This window comes from Simochromis diagramma, unplaced genomic scaffold, assembly GCF_900408965.1.
Source record: "Simochromis diagramma unplaced genomic scaffold, fSimDia1.1 OVJJ01000753.1, whole genome shotgun sequence".
Classification (NCBI taxonomy): Eukaryota; Metazoa; Chordata; class Actinopteri; order Cichliformes; family Cichlidae; genus Simochromis; species Simochromis diagramma.
Genome location: NW_024387523.1, coordinates 22,540,930 through 22,566,611, shown reverse-complemented (window position 1 = coordinate 22,566,611; position 25,682 = coordinate 22,540,930). Strand labels below are relative to the sequence as shown.

General features: G+C 41.8%; 1 protein-coding gene across 1 annotated transcript in view; it reads right to left on the bottom strand.

Annotated features, from left to right (window-relative positions):
* The window catches only part of LOC120726686 (hippocalcin-like protein 1), a 52,987-nt gene extending 27,462 nt beyond the window's left edge, over positions 1–25,525 (bottom strand). Inside the window, exon 1 of the mRNA XM_040020460.1 lies at positions 25,165–25,525. The gene's annotated coding sequence lies outside the window, so the exon portion shown is untranslated. The remainder of the gene's footprint in view (positions 1–25,164) is intronic.
* Between the last annotated feature and the right edge of the window lie 157 nt (positions 25,526–25,682).

Here is a 25,682-nt window from a genome sequence, read left to right as displayed (position 1 = left end):
TGTGAAGCAAAATTGAGTATTTTGGTCTAAATAACCCAAAATGTGATGTCCACATATGTGGAAGCAGGATCCTAAGAGGTTAAGACTCTCAAGCCTGCAAAGAGTGAAGCTGGTGAAGAGTGAACTGTAAGTGTTGGAAGAATAGATTATTTGGAAATAAAATTATTTGTGAACACGTAGGAACAAAAAGATCTCTGATCGACGAGTTATCAGAACTGCTGGGTCATTGTGTCATTGACTGCAACTTGCAAATCTTATTCCCGAAACTTACTTCTGAATTTCACTCTTCCTTTATTGCTTCTGAAATCCTATCTCCGTTATGACATCCAGTCACCACCAGAATTCTTCATGGTTTATCCTTTAAAGGGCAAAATAATTCATGAATACAAATCTTTTTTTGCAGCATCCCTGAAGGCACCAATGAGGAAAATCAATTTTAGACCTCGTTTAAAAAACTTTGAATATATTCAACAGCGCACTTATGGTGAACTAAAGCATTCAGCAGAGTTTTGGGCATAATGAAATACCGATACAGTGGGATGAGATTTTTGACAACTTTAAAGCTACTAACTATTAATTAAAAAAAAAAGTTTAAACTTTTTCAAAAGTACCTAATGTTATCAACAGAATGCAAAGTGGTGGTATGATAGATGCAGTAATGTAAGATTAAAGGAATAACTGATCATGCCGAGTATGATTGAACTGGGACCATTTCTTTTGAAAGGCTAAGATCAAAGGTCTTGATGCTAATGGTTGCAATGTAGCAAAAGCGGTAAAACACTGTCCTCTGATTGTGAACATTTTAATTACATTTTACAAACGGTGATGACATTAAACACCTTTTATAAATGGCTGCAAATGCCTTTGAAGCAAAAGGTAACATTAGCACTTCATTGCTAGCATTAGCTAGCTTGTTTGCTAAAACTAATGAGGGATTGTTCAGATCTTTAGCAACAAAAGTCTGTGCTAAAAGCTTACTAGTTGTTTACTTTGTCTGCTTTTTGAATTGGGGTTTATAAGACTTATAAACTTATAAAGACTCATAAGACAAACCCCCCCAAACACGTGATGTTATGGGACTAAATCAGACAGAAGCTGGAAAATGCTAAAATGTTCAGTAAAACTTAGGGGGAATGTTGATTTAGTAACAATTCATTAGTATTTCACAAAAATGAACCAACTAAGAGCTTTTCTTGTGTAAATAATAGATATGATCATTGCCCTTTAAGAATAATTCTCCCATCAACCCCATCCTTCCTTTCCTGAACCTGCTCCATATTGTGCCTTGTCACTGGCTGCCTGGCAGAGGCAGCTGATCAATACAAATCAGTTCGTCAAGTCTCCAAATTCTTGTGCTTCCATCTTAAGAAGCAGTGGGGAAAAATAGACATAAAGAAGCAGAGGCAGAGTACAGGAAGAAGGATTGTTGAAGAAACTGAAAGTTATTGAAAGAAAAGACATTAATGGAGTGGTTAAAAATAAGAATGAGGACTGGTCCTCAGTGTGGAGCTCTTTGCTGCTGCAGAGAGAGTTTTCAGAGCAGGACTAAATGCTGATAATAACCTGCTATCAAACAGGGAACACACACATTACTGAGTAGTCACGGCTATCTGAACACACACACACACAATGCAATACAGTATGATCTAAAACCGTTCCTCCTTCATTCAAAATGACTAATGTATAAAACGATAAGAAGAGATTGGGGTATGATGAAGTAACAGCTAAGGTCACATAAGTGCAGCGGGCTAAGGCTTAAAAGGCTTATGTGGCATTCACCTCTCTGAGAGACGGAGAGAAAAACAGACAGATGAAGAGGAGAGTTTAGGGGTAAATCAGGGACGCCTTTTTTGATGGAGCTTTTCACATAATTGAAATAGCTGCTAATCATTCTTCACATATTATTGCAATCGATTCAGAGAACTGCAAGCTGTTTATTTAATCTTTCCTATTTGTTCAATATGTATTCTGTTTATGAACATAATCAATGGATATCTATTTATTCTGTTTGCACCAAGATCGCAGTGTCTCGCTCCGGTTGGTGGTAGGGCTCTCTTTTTATGGAAAATTTGCCCATTTGAGATGGGAAAAACTTATGAAATTTTTCTAAAAATGTGCTGGCTTAGCATGAGACTCACAATCATCCTAGCCCTAACCACAGACACTTATATGTCAAGAGGTTAATGCTGCAATTAATAGTGAAGCTAAAGATTTCAAGGATGCTATAAATTACAGTCGAATGATATTCCATTTACTGTCATGGAAACTCACAAAAGCAGTAAATCCCCACTGTGAATTCGAAAGGTCAAACTGAAAACCTCTACTCAGTGACTGATCGTGAATTATGATTTTTTTTATAGTTGCTTTGCTTTTATGACCAAGAAGACAGAAAAAGAATGAATGTGATTAATGGTTTCAAATGTTTTTGTTACTGGTTTTTGACATGGTCCATTAAGCAATTCTCAAATTTAACTTGATATTTAGTGTTTCTTAGTTTTAGACCAGCGGTCAGTCTAATATTTTTTCCTTGTTTAATTGAGTAAGAAGATCCCCAGTTATAAGCAGTCTTCTGTTTGGTACAGTCCCACTCTCCATCAGATTCACCCACAAAACAAAAACTATTCACGAGTAAGGAGCACTGTGAAGAGACCAAGACTCCAAACTCCTTGCATCCCAAATGGATCTTCAAGATCTTCAGAGTGAACTGGGATTGGTCCAGTGCATGGAAACAGGGTCTACTCTGTTGTGCCAAAACTCTTAATGTAACACAATAACTCGTTCAAGAATTGTGCATTACTGACTTTTTGAAAATTGCATCTTTTTACAGGGAATTTTTGCCAGTTAAAAATCTAATTTAGATGAAAAATAAAGAAATTATGGCACAGCCTCCACCACAATCTGCTGGATCTGTAGACACAGGCAGCTGCCGGGGAACAGTTAATGGTCTTGTCAAAGGTTCCCTTCTGGAAATCTTGTTATGACTTTGACATTTTTCAGATATAGTCTTGATGACCAAAGGTCCTTTTTCCATTGTCTCGGCTCCATCTGAACTAAACGGCGAGTAAGTTTGGGGTTTTGAGAAGGATGAATGAGCACTGCTTTAATTGAAAAGGGAAAACCTTGTAGTGTGATTATATGGAAAAATAATCATTTTAACTGGATTCTCTTCTCTTAAAGGTCAACATCTTAATAAATTGAAGTCTAATTAATCATCCAACCCCAGTGCACCGAAATGTAAGAATCTATTGCCAACATCCCAGTGCTAAAACAACTAAAAGTGGTTTCGACGTCTAAAGACCAGTCTACACACCATTAAGGCAGGTGGTATTAATGCTGCGATACCACCAGCATTCCTTCGTCATCGGCCCAATTGTAGACCTCTTTTCAAAACCTCAGACCTCCATCTGAGAGGAGGCTGACCTCATTTATAACACATCCATCAGAGGGCAATGCTATTTCCATCTAGGTCACAAAGACAGGAAATAATGTCCTGTATCCAGGAGTACAAATCTCAATTTCATGACTGAAAGCATTCAGCAGTCCCCCTCCCCCACAACTTATCTATTTCCTTGGGTCGCCAACAGATCGGCAGAATATAGATTGGCTCTCTGTTAGGGAATCTGATGATGACCCTAAAACTTAACTCTATGCTAGCAGACACAAAATAATCATTCCAACTGAGACAAATCAAACTCTGGAAAGCAGTGATAGTGGTTTGTAAGGAGTTACAGGAAACTCCATAAACGATCTGTATCCAGCCGTGAACACTTTGTTTAATGGGAACAGGAATGGTTCAAAATGAAATTACTGTCCATACCACCAACTGCTCCAGTTTTTGACTGACTTGTGGGAAAAAGGTTTACCTTCATGACTTAAATACCTTCACCTCTTTGTGCTTGAAGTCATCATCAGCAACACCATCAACCCTATCCCCAAACTCCAATCCCAACCCTAACCCTTTGTTTTAGGGGTAAGTAAAAGTACTTTGATTGGAAAAACATCAAAATCAGATTTTTATGAGTGCCAGTAAGAATGTTCACTCCTGACTGCCAAGACCCAAGAGAAACAGTTTTTAAAAACAACAAAATTACATATTCTGGTAGCACAGGGTTAGTGCAGGGTCACCATAAATGATAATCTAGACCTCAGAGGGTTCATGTATGATACAAAAAAAAAGAAAAAAAAGATGCACATGCCCAAATATATCAGCACTCAGGAATGTACGGATATTCTTTACTTTTTGCTCATAGGAAAGATATATGAGCCAGCCAGTCCCACGTGACAAGAAAGAAAGAAGATATTCATTTATATAATATTTATGTAATATTTTTCAAGAAGCCGGACTGGTGGAAAGCCTACTCACGGCAGTTCCTTATAAAATATTGACACTGGGAAGCTCATCTTCACAGTCACTAAGGCAAAATTCACCATGTAGCCAGCATGCATTTGTTAACTACTTCATTCTGCTCCCCTCACACATGCATGGGCCAGAATTGCAGAGAGATTCTGCCTTGAGCGACTGCAAACGCACACAACCGCTGCGTCCGAGGCAAAAGCAATTGTGTGCTGTAGCTACACACTTTTTGTTATGAATTTTTAGGTTGAAACAGAATCTGAACAGTACCTTTGGTAATGCACTTCGTGCTGTTTACACTAACCGTTTCATGCATGGAAACAGAGCAGGGAGAGTGTTCACAAACGGGAAGGTGTGGGCAGCTATTACAGCCTTATTTTTTGATTTCATTGCAGCTAATGGCGAAAACCCATCAGTGCACCGTAAACATGTTCAGACAGAAAACGAAGCATTTGGCTGAGTGCACAAACACTCTGAGCTGTTGCTTTGAGGAAGACTTGTGTGCTAGCCAGCATACGGCTCAGGTCAGCTCTGCATCTGTCTGCACATTCACAGCACGGGAGGGTGTTCTAGCTAGCTTCCCAACTGAAGCGCACCATGTGCTTGTGTGGGAAGGGCCAGGTTTGAGGAGACTGCGAGCAGGGTGTCGGCACAGTTGGCGCATCAAAGGGAGCTGAGCTTTTTCCTTTCGATGATTAGACCATATGTGAGACCGAGAGACATCATGACTGAAGAATGTTTGCGAGGTTAGGTTTCACTCTGTAAAGGTAGCAGATTAAGAGGAGGAAAAGAAAGAGCAAAAGAGGAGCAATAAAAAAAGACTACACAAAACAAGTGGAACACTGATGGATAATTAATGTGACTTTTTCCTCTTCCTTCCTCCCTCCCTCCCTCCTCTCGCCGTCTGTTTTCGTATCTGCTCTGACCTTTAGCGAGTGTGTAATTCTAGCACAGGGCCTGAGCATAATAATATATGAAAATCCATAGGGTCTGCTGCTCATTGTGCAAACCCAAGACAGGAGACAGGCTGCTGACAGGCTGAACCGTGGCCCTCTACTAAGACAGCCTATTATATCACCAGGAATCGAGCTCCCATGGGGGAGAAGGGGTGAGGGTTGGTGATACAGCCGCAAGTTTGCTCATCTTCCTCCTGGAGACAACTTGACCTCAGCAGCTGAGCATGGCAAGTCTGTAACACAATATTAGGCAATATTCTAACTAAATACTTCTAACTCATTGTCAGGAAGGTTTTCCATTGCCAGACATGCTCTACAGCTTCCACCAAGAAAAAACCAATATGAAAACCCAGACAGAAAACTACCAGCCACTATCACGGGCTTTCTGACAGTTAGGAAACCTTTCACAGCTTTTTTTAAACTAACGTTCTGAGGTAAATATCATGTCTGATCAACATTTCCAACACACAGACTTTATTTGCCCTGGTATATTAACCAACCACAATTGATTTTCTAGAGGACAGTCCCTGGCTTTTTGGAAGTTCAGTTGCTGCTAACCAGCTAGCACTCGCCCTTCCTTTCTTGTGTTTTCCTGCTGGCAGGGCAGGTAGATCAGTTTCAAATATCATTCAGCTGTCCCTCCAGTGATTCTCTTGTCCTGTGGTCAGACAGGTTTTAACTTGTCCCCCGGTGTGTCTCCATTGTAATACCATGAAAAGTAAAACAGAGCTATCCATATTGGACTTGGGGCTAATAAATCTCAAACAAATTTTCACTGAAATGCAGACAAGAAAGACAACTTCAGAAACTCTCAAGCCCTCACACAGAATATTTAATTCAATTCAATTACATTTTATTTATACACTGCCAAATCATAGCAACAGTGGCACTATATTGTAAGGTAGACCCTACATTAACACATACAGAGAAAAACCCAACAATCGTATGACCCCCTATGAGTAAGCGCCTTTTAACAGGAAGAAACCTCCAGCAGAACCAGGCCCAGGGACAGGCAGCTATCTGCCACGACCAGTTGGGGTGATTTTTAGATTATTGTTAGATTATGAAAATAAGAAAATTGGCTACAACTGCATTAGCATTAGCAAGAGCACGCTAGAAACAAGTAAGCTTGAACTAATCAATACCATGTTTACTACCAAACAGACCTATCACAATCATTAGGGTCTGCGATGCTATGTCGTGTTGTTGTCAGATATACGTGAGGCTACATTGTAGGGTGCTGGGCTACACCATCTACAGCATGAATTAAACACAATGTTTTAAATCAAGAAGGAGAACTGGTTCATGTCCTACTGTGCTGAGTTTAAACAGCAAAAAGCATAAATACTACTATTACTGGCTACAGTCCATGCCTGTGGAGCCAATCGACAGGATGAGAAACTTGCCGAGGGATTGTCAATAATATTCATCTGTTACTTTGTCTCAAAGTACTTGGTTATTAAGGTATTTGCAGATGCACATCTTGTCTGTCTCCTTTCATGTGCAGATGTATATATACCAAAGCCCTAGCAGAGATAGAATCTAATCTATGCATGAGTAATAACTCAAAATAATTACCCATCAGACTGAGCTGCACCACTCATTTAACCTGATGTCCTTTAACTCATCATAATCTGAGCCATTTAGTCCCATGCTAACATGCTGGTATAGCAGCCACACAGCTATCAGGGTATGGTAATCCTCCTGTGGATGGACTAAGGATTATAGGCAGATTATTGGAGCAGTTCTCACCAATGATACCACATGTAGGAAAATATTAGTGTACATGAAGTAGAGGTGGAAATTATGGATCACTTCGATCTGTCATCTAAGATTAATAACCATTAATATCTGAATCCTTGTTTGCAACAGTCTACAAGTTGTGTTCCTGATTATATCTTTAGTGTTTGTTCTGTTCAGTTCAAGTTCTAACAGCTTTAATTTCAAGTGAGAAAGTTCTTGTTTTTTTCCCTCACTGGTACAAACCGGCTTATTTAGAAAAAAAACCCCAATGTCACCAATCCTTATCTGAATCTGATGCAGATGTTTGTTACTGATCATTTTTAATAAACTGAACCCCAGGATGTGCCGATGGACGATGATGTTGGGAGATTAATATGAAGTTCACTATAATTTCATGTCGCATCTCCACATATACCCATTATTTGCAGCACAGGCATGTCTGGGCATGCACAGGCACCTGCACACAAGGTCGTGCCTACACTTCTGCATACTTTGAAATAAATATGTGTGTGTGAGTGGCTTCATCGATCAGTCTATCATCATCAACCTATAGTAGACCTACAGGTTTAAGGTCAAAAAGTAAAGAGCTACTAAATGTTATCAGTTAATACTATTTTAGTGCCTGGCTCATATCCATCCTCTTATGTTAATCTTCCTTCCTTGTTTTGTTTTGTTTTGGGGCCCACACTGTGCACCATAGAGGATGGATATTACTATGCTCTCACATTAACATCCTGCTGCCCAGTCAGCGACACTATCAGTTATTGGCAATGCAGCAAACACAGGACGACTGGACAACGGAGCAAACTGTCCAGCTCATTTATAGCATTCCAAGATCACCATCAAGGATATAACTGAAATTGTGTCTGTGAGACTGTCCCCTAAACAAATCTATAGCATCCACAAATTTCCCCCAGGAGTTACAAGTGCAGCTATTCCTGTCACTGAGGTGAAGGAGGATCCTGATATAGTTCTATCCTTAGCTGGAATTGATCTGCTGACATACCACACCCGTCTTCCCTATCCTCTCTTTTACCCTCTCCTTTTTCTTATCCTCTGTCCTCCTTCCAGCATCTTCTGTCCACTCTAAACCATTTCTAGTGTCAGTTTGTCATTTTCTAACAGCCCTTGATCTTTAGTAAATGCCTTGGGCCTAGCTTGCTGCTGTTTGTGCTCCCATGGTATCACTGCTCTAGATCTTTCTGTCCCGTTCCTGCCAATGCAAATTGGCAACAGAACCTAGAACCCAGCCCTGTGGCCTTTCTCCTCATTATTAAACTAACTAAAAGTGGGTTCAGATGTGCCGTGCAGTGTCCTGGTTTTAGCTACCTGACTATTAAAAAGCTACCAAAGTAGTAAAGTCAACCCTCTACCATCTAAGTCATTGCAACAACCCCAGCCATAACCCTAAAGCTAACCCTTAGCTTGCCCGAGTCTTGGCAATCAGGGAAAACAAGAATAACATAATTCTACGTGACAAAAATTTAAGACTTTAGCAGCTCTCTGATCTTCTGAAAGGCTTCTGGTTAGCTTTAGCTACAATGTAGATGATAATGCAATGGTAAGTTAAACAAGATACTGAAACCTCTCTCCTTTCAACCTGCAAGCGGTAACACATTGCCTGGGAAGTGAAATGTCTCGTAGACACTGATGAGGGAATGAAAGGGTGGACTGCGCTGTTTTTGGAGTTCTCCAGGGGCTCGAAAAAAGGGGACATCCCTTATGGAGCGACACCTCCAGGGTGAAGAGCTGTCGAGGCACTAACGTGTATTTTAGTTCATGTCCCACAGCAGCAACCTGCACTAGCCCCAAGGACGCACTCGGAGCAGCGTGCAGGAGTCCTACGAGACAAAGACACACTGCAGTGTCACACACACTTCCCAAGATGAAGCTGGTAATTATTCTCTAAGCATCAGCTTCCTTCTTTTGTTGCTGAAGGCAATTATTCGCTTATTCAGGTCAAGGATTGCTCTGTGATGAGAAACGAGTAGAGGGGGGGGGGGGGAGAGACAGGCCCGTGGACTTCACTGTGGCAGTTCCCACATTTTAGCCTGAGAGAATTCAGTTTTCCTTTTTAATATTTTACTTGGTCATAATACACATCAGTCTTAGGTGAACTGAAAGCACCTTTTTATCTTTTACATGATAACACGATTGTTCATGTCCTTGGATCATGAACTGACAGTGACAAACCAAATGTCGATACTGTGTCTGCATCCTTGTTTGTTTCACTTACCAAAGAGACACACAACAATAAAGTTATAGATTAATTTGGAAGATAATGATACCATTTGCTTTTTTACATTTTCTGTTGATATCGCAGTTATATTATCCATTTTTTTATGTCAGTCAACGGGAAATTGTATTCTGATTCCTAATTTCAAGGTAACAAAGCTGTTTTTTTCTCAAGAATATGAATCAGTTTATTTCTTTATCTTATGAAAACAAAAGTCTGGTTCTTCAAGATAACTGCCACAAGAAAAATGACTTCTTCTATTTTATTGATATCATGGGATATTTATGGTTTGAGCTGTGACTGTGCGAGAACGTTCAGGTCTCAGTGTTGGCAGGCTTCCATCATTACTGCGCAGTTAGTCGGAAAAATTCACATCTTTGTCAACCTGTTAACACCCACCCAGACGAGACATCGATTCACTGATCCACACTACCAGGATATACAGCAATGACATCGGGATGTCATTCGGGCTGGAGAAGTGTAGTCGGATGGTAACAAAGAGAGGGAAGGTAGTCAGAACTGAGGGTATCGAGCTACCAGAAGGCAACATTGCAGTCATAGAGGACAGTTACAAGTACCTGGGGATCCCGCAGGCGAATGGGAACCATGAAGAGGCCGCTAGAAAAGCTGCAACCACCAAGTACCTGCAGAGGGTCAGGCAAGTCCTGAGGAGTCAGCTGAACGGTAAGAACAAGATCTGGGCTATCAACACCTACGCCCTGCCCGTGATCAGGTACCCTGCTGGGGTAATAGGCTGGCCAAAGGAGGAGATAGAAGCCACTGACATAAAGACAAGAAAGCTCCTCACCATGCATGGAGGGTTTCACCCCAAGTCCAGCACCCTGAGGCTGTACGCTAAGCGGAAGGAAGGGGGCCGGGGACTGGTGAGTGTCAGCACCACAGTCCAGGATGAGACAAGGAACATCCACGAATACATCACGAAGATGGCCCCAACTGACAGCGGAAACCCAAGAAAGTGGAGGAAGGCGAGGAACCATCATGGAAGGACAGGCCCCTGCACGGTATGTACCACCGGCAGAGAGAGAAGGTGGCTGATATCCAGAAATCCTACCAGTGGCTGGACAAAGCTGGACTGAAAGACAGCACAGAAGCACTAATCATGGCAGCACAGGAACAAGCTCTAAGCACAAGATCCATTGAGGATTGTCTATCACACCAGGCAAGACCCCAGGTGCAGGCTGTGTAAAGATGCTCCAGAGACAATCCAGCACATAACAGCAGGGTGCAAGATGCTTGCAGGCAAGGCATACATGGAACGCCATAACCAAGTGGCCGGCATAGTGTACAGGAACATCTGTGCTGAGTATAACATGGAAGTCCCAAGGTCAAAATGGGAGACGCCCCCAAGGGTGATGGAGAATGACCGAGCTAAGATCCTGTGGGACTTCCAGATACAGACAGACAAAGTGGTGGTGGCTAACCAACCGGACATAGTGGTGGTAGACAAACAGAAGAAGACGGCCGTAGTGATCGATGTAGTGGTTCCGAATGACAGCAATATCAGGAAGAAGGAACACGAGAAGCTGGAGAAATACCAAGGGCTCAGAGAAGAGCTCGAGAAGATGTGGAGGGTGAAGGTGACGGTGGTCCCCGTGGTAATCGGATCACTAGGTGCGGTGACTCCCAAGCTAGGCGAGTGGCTCCAGCAGATCCCGGGAACAACATCAGAGATCTCTGTCCAGAAGAGCGCAGTCCTAGGAACAGCTAAGATACTGCGCAGGACCCTCAAGCTCCCAGGCCTCTGGTAGAGGACCCGAGCTTGAAGGATTGACCGCCCACAGGGGCGAGTGGGGAATTTATTTTTTTTTATATGTGTGTATAGTTTTATAATTATTATCTTCTTTGTTTCCTGACTTGGGAGAACAACCTAATAAGAATAAAAAAATAAATATTCTGCTTGCCTATGATGGTTACAGTGAGGAAACAAAGAACAACAAAGAAAACAAAATAAAACCACACCATTAACGCTACATGGACAGCGACACCTTAAAGTTGTTAACCCTGTTAGGTATAAAGCTGTGTCCGAAAGAAAGAGTGACTCTTCTCAATTCAGTGGCAAGTGGACATTCAAGTTGCCTAGGTAACCCTCTAATGTACTTGACCCCAGCCTGAGCCTTTTTTGGAAAAACCAAGTATGTTTTTATGCAAACAGCTTTTCAATCTGCGTAATTTTTCGTCTCATTTATGAAGAAAGTGTCAATGCATGTCATCATGGATTTTTCACTGTGCATTAGTATTTATTTAGTTATCGCCTCGTTATCGTTAGAAAAAAAGTCGTGTGGGAAACTTAGACAAAAGTTATTGATCAGTGAAATTAAGATTGATCTTAAGGCGGGTGATAGAAAACAGAAAAAGTCACAGTTACATGAGAAGAAAAACGAGAAGCTTTGGTCATGTGGAGCTGATGGTTGGCGGGACGGGGTGTGAAAGGCAGATGGGAGAGGCAGGAGCATCAGTCTTTTCCAGCTGCTAGCTGGCACAAACACTGACGACAAGGTTGCGACCCTTTCGCTTTTTTGTCCCCTCTCTCTCGCTCTCTGTTTAGCTTTCCACTTCATTTCCCCATATCTGGTTCCCTTCATTCTTCCTCTACCACCTCTCTCGTGGCGACGTTGCATGTTCTCTGTGACATTTGTTAATTGTCTAAGGAAAATCACCAGCAACATCCCCCCCCCCCCCCCCCCCTACACTTCTTGGATGAATTCCACCTTGCATCACCCATCATATGGAGATCACACATCCTTTGGAAATTCGTGACTCACAAAGCAGAATGTGCTGAATGGAACTTAAAATATATATAACCTGGCAGTGTTTCTGTTTGCAGAGCATGTGTAGGAGAACTGTAGGTGCCATATTGCTTCATTTCACACATTATGTGACAGTATGTCGAGTAAAGACGTTCATTTTTATTCATATCACTTCCATTTTGCACTGTCCAAATAATTTAGACTAATGTTGTTCCAATGCTTTGACAATATTACTTCTTAAAACTTTCTTGTCATTAAAGAAAGAACATGTAATATTTACTCATCATTGCATGTCTTTGGCTGCTATTCAGAATAATCCTATTATCTGTACATAACGCAGAGTTGTCCTAAGAAGGTCCTCAAATTCAAATTCCCTGTGTTACACTTGGTGATTACACTGATTCCAGCTCCGATGAGTATCCCTGTTGCAGAAGAGGGAGAGATCCTGCCCTTAAGTCACCATATTAAAATGAAGCAAAGAACATTGCCCTCAAACATACTTACATAAAGAGGATTTAACCCCCACTTTGTGTTCTCACAACCATAATCTACCTCCTGCTCAGCCTTGCCTATTTCACTGTGACTTCTCTCTTGTCACAGCAATGTTTGATTGAATGTAGCTGATGACGCGTCCCTGAATGTGCAGCCGGTTTGCTTGCCCTGGTCTGCTTAAGATAAAAAGACAAGTAAAGCCACATTAAACAATTCAAGAGTGAGGAATGTATGTAGATCCTTTCTTAAATGCAGTGCTGCATATGCAGAGAGATGGATTAAGCCTGGGACAGGAGACACAGGGACAGCTAAAAAACACACTCCACACCTTCCCACATTATAGATGTCTCACTTTCAGATTCACTGAACCAGCCATGAAAACAGAGGAAGCATTAAATAAAAGTCCAGCCCACCCTCAGCCTTTGCCGTGAAGGGAGAGAGCCAGCTCAGCAAGAATTTCCCCTTCAGAAACGATCGCGTCTCGCCGATAGCTGCATGATGAAGATATCCCACAATGCAGTGCTGTGACTTGCAGTGTATTGAAGTGCAGGGCACGCTCACGCATTCAGGCAACTTCATGTCTCTTGCTTGTAGACTCTCTTGTTCTGACACTCTACCTACTCCTTTGTCTCCTGCAGGCTGTGAAGCTCACACATCAGTCCATCGACACCGAGCAAAGAATTCGTGCTGCTTAGCCGCTGCTCGGGTTACTCGTTTTTATAATGCAACCACTGGAAGAGAGATTCCTTACTGCACCAGGGTATAAATTGAGGCAAAAAAAAAATGAAATGAGCTCTGCTTCTTGTTTTTCTTGTTTACTGTAAACAGTGCATCTGACTTACAAGAACAAGGTACAGTTTTGTTCTGAGCTACAGCAAAGAGCTAACTTGCTTCTGAAAAACAAATTCAGTCCATAATGGAAAACCTCAACTTGGAGTGTAAGTGTTTTAGGCACAGACTGTATATAAAAGATGGCAACTGGTGGTCAGTGAAGCTCTGTTGTGAAGCCCTGGGCAGAAAATTTCCACTATCAACATCTTGGCGATAGTGGAAACTGAAGAGTGGACGTGACACTGCATGCTCATATGAGAATAACTATGGGCCCACCCTACTTATCCTCTAATGGGGACCAAAATTCATAAAACAAACATTGTGTTGTATTCAATAAAACGTAACTAAAGACAGAGACAGTAAATGTGTTGGGAAACATTTTACTGAGGTCTCAGGGCAAGACAGCAGACGTGCCATTTTCCCATAGGTGTCTATAGAATCAGACTTCCTTTTCAAACCAGAAAAAAACCTTCTATTGGCTATTAGAAAGTCTACAGGTTTAAGGCTCTTCAACACTACCTTTGCTTTTCAGATCCTAAAGCTACAGCTAGTCTATTTAAGTGGGACTACCCCCTTGCCCTTTAATTAAGTAAGCTAGGTTATTTTGGTTTATTCTTTAGTATGTCAAGGCAAAAAAATAAATACATCACCAAACCATCTGAGGAGCAGTTTGCAAGGGCGCATAGTTTTCTTCTTAACTGCATCATGAGTAGTTTAGTTTAATGTATAAACCATTGCATCGTGAAACTGTTTCATGTTCCAAAGTTGAGCTATTGAGGCACTTAGGGTGAACAGATTAACTTATCTCGTATTCATAGGTAACATGGTAGCATAAAAATGCTTTTGGGTGGTCTTTTGCTGTGGTGACACCACAGCAGCTAGCTCTCCATCTTTGATTTGGCAGTTTTACACCAGCGGTTGGATCTGTAGCATTATTAAGACTAAAGGTAGTCCCAGAGCCTTAACGTCAGTAAAATAAATCAAATGTAATTTCGAATAAGTCAAGTAGTTAAAATTAAAATACATGAATCAATTTTACAGAGATGTGAAGTTAGCAGCTTTGAATATGAATTCAGAGGCAGGGACATAAAACACTGATGTAACATGTGACATCAGTTAAGTGATGCAGCAGAAGCACCACAGCTGAAAGCAACGGCATTAAATCCACAACTAAGCTTAGGATTGAGTATGTTTAGGTAGCATTCGTATTAAATTAAGTAAGGTTATCCTATTATGGGGAAATCTTTCTATATGTGCATTTAACCCAACCAAGTATTAAGAGCAGTGGGCAGCTGTGTGCAGCACTCAGGGACCAACTCCAGCTCTAAGCCAACCCCAGAGTCAAGGGTAATTTGAAGGAGAATTAGCCGATCATGTTTCTCATGGTGGAAGAAACAAAGGAAGATATTACAGTTAGCATTATTTTTATGCGACATTCATTCAGAAACTAGCGAGTTTAGGGAGTGGTTTATTATTTACAGAATGATTATGGGGTAAATTTCACAGTATAAGTGTTATGCTATAAGATAATGCTTTAATCTTTTAGTCAGAAAAAGTATTTTGCCACTGTGCTGCAAAGATTCAGCAATTATCATCATGAAGTCACAGAATGATGTTTGACCCCATGAGAATAGCTACAAATTAGAAAAGGAAATCAATGACTGAAAAGAATAATGTCTGTAATGTAAACCATTTTGCATGGCACCAGTTCAGCCCTGGCCCAAATCAATAGGTATTTTAGGATCAGAGGAATCTTTTCAGAGATCTTATGACCTTTAATGGAAGTATTCCTTTTTGTGTATTGACACTGAAGGAATAATAAACTATCAAAGATCTTGGAACCCCATCTGTGGATTTTTTCCTGCCTTTTATTTCAAGACAGATACTCTCCAGCTCTGTGGAGGACCGTTTGAGTGATGTAACTGTAGACTGATTTGTCTGGATGTAAGAATGCCTTTAATACTGTGACACAGAGAACTGCCACATAAGAAAAAAAAAAAATACATAAAAACATAACAGTGGCATTATAGTGGGATTTGGACCTTAGCTACCTGAGAAATAGTTTTTTTCAATTTGTTAAAGCTTCATTAGCATTTCCTCTGACTGGGTATTCACATAAAGTGAAACAATGTGCTGAATCTGAAATTAGATAATAAAGTAAGTAAAAACAGCTGAGGTGGATCTGAATTCCTGTGTTTTACTAGATGCTATCCCTCACCACAGTGAGCCAAAAGATTAATCAGTACAGATGGGAAAGTTGGGAAAAAATACAAAATGATATCCTGGCAATTACTCGACTAGATCTCCCACCACCCTGCTAACTGCTAACAGGCTAACTTTACGCAGTTACACTCTCTCACCTTTCATTTTAAGTTCTTTCTAATTAGTCTTTGGTTTTCCAAGCTTCTCCTGCTCGTTCAGTAGCTTCTAACGTCACCACGCCACACCTGCCACACCTGCCACACCTGGAACTTAGTAACATGTTTTCCTTCTTGTTTGTTTAATGGGGGCTGGTAAACACTTTTCAGGAGCACTACCACCACCTTCTGACAGTTCCTTTTGCAGGCTACTACCATCGACACCATTCTAGCTGTTGCTATGCCAACTAATATGTCACACTAGCCCTCCTATTGGTGGTAGGAAGGCAAACAGAAAAGGAAAGCCCCTTAAGGTATGTAGTACTCAGGGGAGCGTTGCAGTAGGTAGTTACTCGCAGGGAGTCCACAGACCTGTATGATCCCTTCCTCATACGATGCCATTGATTAGCGGTAATTCAAACCAACAGCTCTGAAGCAGCAGCAGCATCAATACGTGCTCATTAGTGTGATCAGTCAGTATGCAAAAAGTCATATTCCCAGCTGCAAAGGAGACAAAAGAAAAAGAGTCTCCAGAAACATACAAGTGACTGTGTCAAATGAGGGAACAGGGGGGAAAAAAGCTGTTCACATTATAAGAGCACCATGCCACGGCCTGAAAGACAGGAAGCGCATTTACAGTAACCGAGCAGACTCCACAGAATAATGCTGCTCTTTTGCTCACAGTTCGACAGAAGGAGGTTGCTGTGTGATTGCACCAGCAGCCGGAGAAATGAGTCGGCAGTTGTTACGGCTGCTTGTAAATGCATACAAACCAGCCGATCCCAGATCGATTTTCTTATTTCTGATTGGCTCTCTGTTACTGTCGCGGGAGCCCTGCAAGAAGGCTACTGGTGGAGAGCGACGCTTAACTGACTGTTCCGAGGCACGGGCTGAATTTGTCACCGGGAACATTTTATCTCCATGTTCAATACAATTAAAGTGACATATATAATAATAAATAAATAAGAAAACACAGACCCGACAACAACCACCACTTTGTTTATGTTTATGAGACTGAGGTGGAGACACAGCTGGTGGTTATTCTTCCATAAAATTCCTTGCATTATGTTCAGGTGGAAGGGAGGCATCTAAATTGAGAGAGAAAGCCCGGAGGAGCGAAGAGTCAGGGGAGCGCCCTGAGAACAGAAGATATTTTTGTTTTCTCTCCTACTGTACAGCTTCTTGGAGTGAAGGGACTAATTAAACTACTTTTCGCTTCTTAGGGAGCCTTTTGAAATGGACAGAGAGACAGACAGAGAGGTATTTTTGTGGATGGACAGGAAGAGATTTGATTGAACGGAAGAGAAGAAGAGAGAAATCGCTCTAAAGACACTAAAGTGAAATATTTTTGTGGTCTGGGAGAGACATGGAAGATAAAGCTGCACTGAGATATGATCTGAAGCGCGTGTGCATGTTTGTGTGTTCCCCACCACGCCTTATCAGTTGAGAGCTTGTGGCCCTTTTATGCTAAAGAACCTGCTCTCACACATTTTTTTTCCTCCCCTGGCTTCATTAGCCAAACTGCACACCGAGCTCAGGGAGTAATTGGCTGCCCTTTCAGCCTCCTAATGGCAAGAGGAGAGGCAAGGAGAGATCAAGAGGCAAACAAGCAGAATTACAGTCATTTCATAAATAAAACCTCCACTCAGAGTCTTCTTGCTTTCCTGTGATCTGTTTTATTGTTTTTCACTAGCTACTTTATTGTTTTAACTCCCTGCTCTTTCCTTCTTCACTTATTTTCGGTCCTTTTATTAGAGGACAAAAAGAAGCGTCACAAAACACTTCTGTCAAATCCAGAACTCAGATTGTTTCCTTTTGATTTCAGACAGAGATTTGAGACAGAGTAGCTAGATCTCCTTACAATAAGGAGCCTGAACAATAGTCTTGATTAAGCTTCATGTCTCATTCGCTTGATTCAAAAGATGCTCATAAAATGCAAAGCACTACTGTGCTAATTTACCCAGGACCGATGCTCTAATAAGCCCACAGAGTAAATGGAGGTTCACCTCGGACTGATAGGTAAAATCTTTGGATTTTAGCATTTTGCTTTAAACATCCACCTCCAGCAGAGCAGCTGCTCTCTCGGCCTTATCGCAGTCATTATCAGACTGGATGTCTGACAGTCAGAAGACACCCCTCCCAACTAGGATCAGAGCAGATTATGTGGCCGGCGGCGCACATGGGATGCATGGACATTGCGTTAACCCTTGTGGGTTACATCCCACTCCCGAACAGATCACGTGAAAACACATCCACACACAGAGATGACCATGAAAACATCTCTGTCTGAGTTGCTGATTCCCACTCATCCCATAATGATCATGTAGCATTCACGACCCTCAAGCTATGTGTGAAGTTTGGCGTAGTTTTGTGTCTTTTTAAGGAGCACTCCACTCGTTTTACACATGTGTGAAGTGTAATCAAAAAATGCTACTGAGTCTAAAAAAGCAGTTATAGTTGAATACCTTCTGTAGGTTTGTAACCCTGGAATGTCACGCTGATGTCACCAGAGCACCTTTAGAACAGGATTCATTGAATTTTTCTTGTGTTATTTGAAGGAGAGTTGGGCTTGGTGAAAGTGGACATTAGTCTCTTGCCCTGTGGGAAATGTAGGATCTAATCTTTTTTGCAGTTTGACGTACCTGTCACACCAAACTCTGCCTTTGCGGCATGATTTTAACAGTTCTTTTTATGAACTAGCTTTGATTCTTCCAGATTATGCTGAACTTAAATAACTGTTGTTTTTTTCTTTTAAGTCGGCTTCAAACATTTACATCTATTTCTATCTTGATGGATGACTTCTAACTAATCTAATATTTCTAAGCTTGTTTTTAGGAAGCTGTGTCATCTGTGCTCTTTCAACTTCCGAAACAAGTAAGTGTGACAGAAACAGGATCTATGTCCATCTGAGCTAACATAAGCTTAACAATATTATGCCTCATGTTGGAAATCAGGCCATGTTAAAACCCCGGTCAGACAGGCTCACAGACCAGTCAGTGATGATATGGCAACCACAAGTTGCAAGGGAAAAATGCATATTCCAAAACCAGTTGGAAAGTTTGTGGAAGCTGCTGTAAAATCAATTGTTAAAGCCCATTGTACACAGGCATAAAGAGGGGCTGCTGGCAAACACTAGTGTGAAACTGGTCGCAAAAAGGAATACGGTGCAGCACCAAAAATCTCCTTGTTATTAGTCTGGGCACCAACCATTGGTGGCAACAGCAATCTGCTAGCGACCAAAGCAACCACACAGAGGATTTTGGTGCAGCCTCTTCTTTGCAATCGGTTGGCAACAGCGACCACCCTCCACCAACCACTCACCAACTGGGTGGTGAGTGTAAAATGATTTGCTGTGCCACCTTGTGATTCAAAGTGGTATTACATGAGAGTACAGCTTGGAATCATTTCAACTTCAGTTGATATCTCTGAAGCGAAATGTATACACATTTACTATTTATAGTTGAATCTGTTCATCTGATGAACAGAATCAACTTTTGAGGATTTACTTACCTGGATGATTGAGCATGCATGAAGAAATTACTATCAAACTATTTCTGTTAGTTAGCATTATTACTATCAGCACAGTCAGTTGCTACAGTTTTGAGGTTCCATCTAAATAAATTAAGATTTTTGTCTTTTTAACACTTTAAGCAGTGTGGTCCCACGAATACCACATTTTCTACTGTGGTACAGAAGGTAGAGCAAATCGGGAGGTCGGTAGCTCGACTCCGTGCTGCTTCATTCTGCATGTTGACGTATCCTCAGACAAGATACTGAACCCCAAGTTTCCCCCCCAATACATCCATGAGAGTGTGTGCCCGAATGTTAGACAAGGCATTTAGGCATAGAAAAGAAACTGTCATCAATGTTTGTAACTGGGTAAATGATGCTTGTAATAGAAAATACTTAAAGTGTTCACAATGAGTAAGTAGTAAATCACTTTCTATTACAAGTCCATTTACCAAAATTTGAAACATGCAAATCATGGAGAAACCCTGCCAACACGTTGAGTCATTAACTTACATGAGGCATGGCTCTATCGAAGCAATAAAGGTTTATAGTATTATTGATACAAAATTGTTACGAAACAAAATTGACAGCAATCGCGTACCAACGTTACGAAGATGATCCAACTTATTGGGGCATTAATAATGTCTTGTTTTTGTTAGTTATGTGGTTTAGGTACAGTAGGTGATCATGTTGCTTTCGCAGAATGAATTGAGTCAACGTGTCACCGAATCAACAAAATCCTGTTCAAATTTTATTTAGAAAAATCACAGTTTGACTATACAGATTATTTAAGTTGCTTATAAGAGAAATTCAAAGGGCCGTGAATCATTTAAACAAAGAAAGTCTTGTGTACATTGGTACCTAGCAGCATCATTAAAATCCAGTTATGATGGTTCTGTCAGGAATAGTGTCGTGGATGAGAGAAGGAGGACCCAAACGCTGGACTCACAGGCAGGTAGGTGAAGGTGGATGTTTATTGCCGAAGGAGTGAACAAACAGTACAGAGATAGGAAATGGCTGGCTGACTGGCTGACTGACTGACTGACTGACTGACTGAATGAATGAATGAATGAATGAATGAATGAATGAATGAACAAAGGACTGGCTGGCTGGCTGGCTGGCTGGCTGGCTGGCTGACGAACTGAACATACAGACGACATTAACATCAATGACACGACCGTGAACGAGTAGAAACAGAGGGCTTAAATACACAGACTGATGAGGATGATAATGAGAGACCGGTGAGTACACAGCTGAACATAATCTGGCTAATGACACAAGATGAGCTGACACAGGAAAAGCAGGAAGTGAGCACATGGAAGTGGCAAAATAAACTGAACATGAACAAAACCGAAAACACTGGGTCACCGACCCAGGAACCCTGACAGGTTCATGGGAAAGTGACTGCTCACATTTTGCTAATTAAATGTAATATCACTCTTGTAAAAGATAAACTGAACGATTTCCATTTCCACCCATTACTGTGTTATGCTACAGACCACAGATCCATTTTACACTCATTTGAAGTCTCTCTTCTCTTTTCGCATAATGACTGTTTTGTTTTGTATTGGTTTTTTTTCCCGGAAAGGCCTTGGAGTTCTCCTCAGAGAAAAATAAATAAAAATCCTCTGACCTTTCGAATCTATCAGGTTACTGGAAGATGTACAAACAGCACACTTTTGCAGGGGTGGGGTAGTTAACCCAACTTTAAGCCTGGAGCTGTTTTGGACATGTACGTTTCCCCGGCCTCAGTCACATGATAAATGGACTGGTTCTTACATAGCACTTTCCTACTTGAGCACTCAAAGCATTTTAAACAGCACGCCTCAATCACCCTTATTAATACAAGCACTTTGTTTTTACACACATTAACACTCCGAGTATTGCATCGGAAATGCACCATTAAGTTCAGTATCCTACCCGAGTATACTTTGGATGTATCGAACCATGCAGATGACCTGCTCTACCTCCTGAGCTGTCGCCACTACAGATTCACAGGATTTCCTTGTGTCTCTTCAAGAAAGATCTCCAAGATGCTGAGTCTGAATGTCCCTGCTGACCTGCCTTCACATGTAACCTTAATTGAAAGTGACTTTGAGGCTGCGTACTTATGTATTCCCATGCATGCAAGCAGTCAGGGGCATCTATCTTGTCAAGAATTTCTGGCGGCATTATGTGAGAGCAGGGTCACATAAATGAGCAAGGCTACATTGTTTCCCATAATGTGAGAGCCTGCAGTGTAGAACATAGAAAGGGATGCATTATTCACACAGAAGCAATGCGTGAAAAAACCACCAAAGAGAGTAAGAGATACTAATGAGGCCATTTCCTCAACTCTGCAACTCACTTGCCTCATTGATATACACGTTGACTGCGACATCGATCTTTTGCAAGGTGCTTCAGGGTTAAAACCTCTTTTCATGTGTATATACAAGCACGAGTTAGAAGTGTGTGTGCAGGCGGGGGTGCTTATGAGTCCAAGTGACTGAGAGAGTAGTGCTCCAGCACACATTTATCTTCTTATGTAACAACTAGACAAGCAGATGCAGGCTAAATGCTGCCTCTACCCACCAAAAACATGAGTAGCACAATTCTGCTCGCTTCAGACAGAATTCAGCAGGTTCCCTTACAACACAAGCCCCAAACACGGATCAATTTGTTGGGGCCGTGCCTCCACGTTCCCATTAACCTGGGGTCGGGCTGAAAATGGCCATGTTAAAATGGTCTCTCTCATCATTCTGTTCGTCATTAGCTGCCCTAAATGACAGCTAGAGAATGACCACAAAGGCTTTCACCCCCACCCCCCCACCATGAGCTGCCAATCATGCAGCTCCTTTGAGTATTCCTGACTGCCTGCACAAATTTCGCTTGTCTGCGCCCTGTGCCAAGCCTGATGGTAAATCTGAAAGGATTATGCAGAAGGCGAGCAATAGCTGTGTGGCATTTAGGAAAGAAAAGACAGAGACAATGTGTCGTGTTATCAGCGAAGCTGGTGTGCTATCTCCAGGAAAAAGCAGAGCAGAGGTCCTAAACAGGGGTGCACCTAAAGCAGGGAGTCTGGGGTGTCACAGCCCCATCCTTGGGGGGGGGGTTGCCCTTTCAAAAATGATATGTTATGTTAAAAGTACCATAAGTCCAAATTATGTTGGAAAAAAAGATTCCACTGTCTTCCTTTAATGCATCACTGTAAATAATATTATTTAATGTTAACTAATGTAACATTTGGGGTTAGTCACGATTTTCTAATACTCAAACAGTCATTAAGATGACTGTCCTTTGTCTTGTCTACATATCTTCCTTGATTTTACTGCTGGGTGGTTGAATGCAGTGTACTACTAATGCCAAACAAGTGTGGTAATGTAATATGCACTTTAGGGCGATTGTGGCTCAAGAGTTGGGAGTTCACCTTGTAATTGGAAGGTTGCCGGTTCGAGCCCCGGCTTGGACAGTCTTGGTCGTTGTGTCCTTGGGCAAGACACTTCACCCGTTGCCTATTGGTGGTGGTCAGAGGGCCCGGTGGCGTCAGTGTCCGGCAGCCTCGCCTCTGTCAGTGTGCCCCAGGGTGGCTGTGGCTACATGCAGCTTGCCATCATCAGTGTGTGAATGGGTGGATGACTGAATGTGTGAAGCGCTTTGGGGTCCTTAGCAAAGCTATACATAGCTATATAGTTAATATTAAAGCAGTTAAATATGGTTTGTTTAAAGAAAAAATGTGTGAGGACAAAAGGAGACTCTTTTGGTTAGTAATGTGTGTAATAAACACACATATTTGGAAAACTCGTGTCAAAGGAGTGTTAGAACAAAAGATGATAAGTAGTGATGTGGTGAGTAAACATATCATTACAGATCTGCGGAGAAGACGAACAATGGACCTGAAACTTGCGAAAGTTTTCCCCTGGAACGAATTAAAACTGTAAGTTTTGTGAGCGTTGTGTGGACTCAGATGCTAGACTTTCCTCCTTGTTTCTCCTTTTTTGTATGTGTTCATGGTTTTGTATATGTAATTGTATGTGTATGTACATTTTATATGTAAATTTGTTTACTTTAAATAAAGATTAAAAAAAAAAAAAAAAAAAAGTAAAGCTATACAAATACAGACCATTTACCATTAAAGCTAAACAAAACAACAAAAATTATAAAAATGACCCACTAACTACCAGCTATTCCACTGGCAAAGTGTCTGTCACAGTCATAGTTGGTGCTGCTGTACAAACAGGTAATAACAAACACAATCAGAGACAACGACAGCCAGCAAAACATATTTTTCGGAACGTGTTCAGAACTTAGAGGAAGTCCAGTTTATCGTTATGTTGCACCATTAAGCTAGCACATTACACATCAGCCAGAACAGTCATTCCTGAGTTGTTTAGAGCAGCGGTCCCCAACCCCCGGGCCACAGACCAGTACTGGTCCGTGAGTTGTTGAGAGTTGAGGCTCACGTGTGAAAGTCATGGTTTTCAGGGTTTTTATCAGTTTTTAGCGTTATTTTTTTTTTTTATCATTTTTATCATTAACTCAGTTTCCCTGGGTCTCTTCCCATGTGTTGTGAATAAATCTTCTTTTTTTGGTACTGGTACTGGTTTTATTTTGTTGTATTTATACAGACACCTTAAAGGCTGGTCTGTGAAAATATTGTTGGACATAAACCAGTGCGTGGAACAAAAAAGGTTGGGGACCACTGGCTTAGAGCGTGAGTGGAAGAACAGTTCCCAGTGAATATTGAATATATATTTTACTTGACATGCCCATCTCTAACAATGATGTGTTCTTTATTGCTAATTCGAGATGCAAACCATTACAATATTCCCTCAACATGTGCCTCACACTGGTTTGATTCACTCCATCACATTGCAAAAGTGTACTTAAATCAAAATGACTTTCTTCTTTAATTCTACCAACATATTTACTGCTTTTTGTTAGCCCCTGAGTTGGATGTTGTGCTTTAATGTCCCTGGCATATCGTTACAGGGCATACATGCTTCATAATACATATTTATGCAGGCAGGTCTCTTCACAATGACAACTTGCCAACTTGTCAATTTTCTAGTAGTTTATGTTTATATTTGATAAAGTTTGTGTTTCCCACTCATTGTTTCTTGGTTCCCTCTTGTGCACACCCCACCCAGTTCTCAGTCCAGTATTGATATGTAATAATCACAGTGGATGCCCAGGAAAAGTGTTAACAACCGTGAACAGTGAACTAACCTCACTCACAGAGAAAAAAATACATCACAACCTGAAATGTTGGGCTAGTCTTTGTTGGTACTATCTTATTTGATAAGCAGGCATACACAGCTGGTACAAAAGAAACAAAGATGTTAGTTTGAAATTTCTATAAACTCCACATTAGGCAAAAATGCATCATGCAATTAAAGAGCGTGATTAACGTAGGCTCCTCTGAACGGAAATGCTTTGCACTCAGTGGTTAACTAGTAACGCATTTACTATCAGGCTAGAAATAAGCCAGCAGGCAAAGATGTTGCCTCTTCTTCCGGAGGCTTCAGTGCAGCCCAAACCTGAGACCTCAGAGCAGGGAAGGAAGTTCCAGAGAAGCGCCACGCGCCTCCATCCTTTTGCCCCGCGTGAAGATCATTCATAAAAATGGCAGACCTACACTGCTTTCATCCTATTGGCTGTACAAAAACAGCCTTGTTTTTTCTCCTCCTTTTATTTTAAAGAAATGTCCGGAGAACGACACAAACAGTCAAAAACACACACATACTACAGGCGGGAATATCTTCAGCTCGACTGGTCTGTTCACGCGGTTTATCAGCACCGCGCAGCAGGAAAACGAACAGTTTCCGCGAGTAAACAAAAGCGTCTGCGCCGCTTTCCAGAAACTGAATGTTAGCCCTAGAATACATTAGGCATAAAAGCAAGCTAAACTGAAGCAATAACGTCGACCCGCTCCTCTTACCCGAATAGGCGAGGCAGTGTCGGTGCCGGTGAGGAGGGTATCCCTGCTGCAGGACAGGGAGAGATGCTCGTCTCGGCTCGCTCTTGTGCTCTGTGCGACCGGAGCTCCTGGCTGAACAGCGTCGCTGGACCGGTCGCGTGCTCTTACTGCCGCTTGTCAGTGCACGCTCACACACATCCACACACGCGCAGGCTGAGTGACTGACTTAGTGGCCCCTGGCTACAGCAGCCGAACCCTTCAAACCATGATACCGTGCAGGCGACAGGCATCAGTGATGGTACTGCTGCTGTGGTGGCAGCTTTCTCTCCTCCAGGAGCCTGGGCTGGACAGGACGGCAGGGGAGGGCAATGTGTTTAAGTGGTATGCGCCGGCGGAGTGGATTTAAACGGGGGGATGGTGTAGCTGGGATTACGTGGTAGGGGTTTAATTAGATAGCCCTGCGCCCATTGGCACCAACGCTGCGCACAACCCTCCTCTCTCTCTCTCTCTCTCTCTCTCTCTCCTCTCTCTCTCCCGTC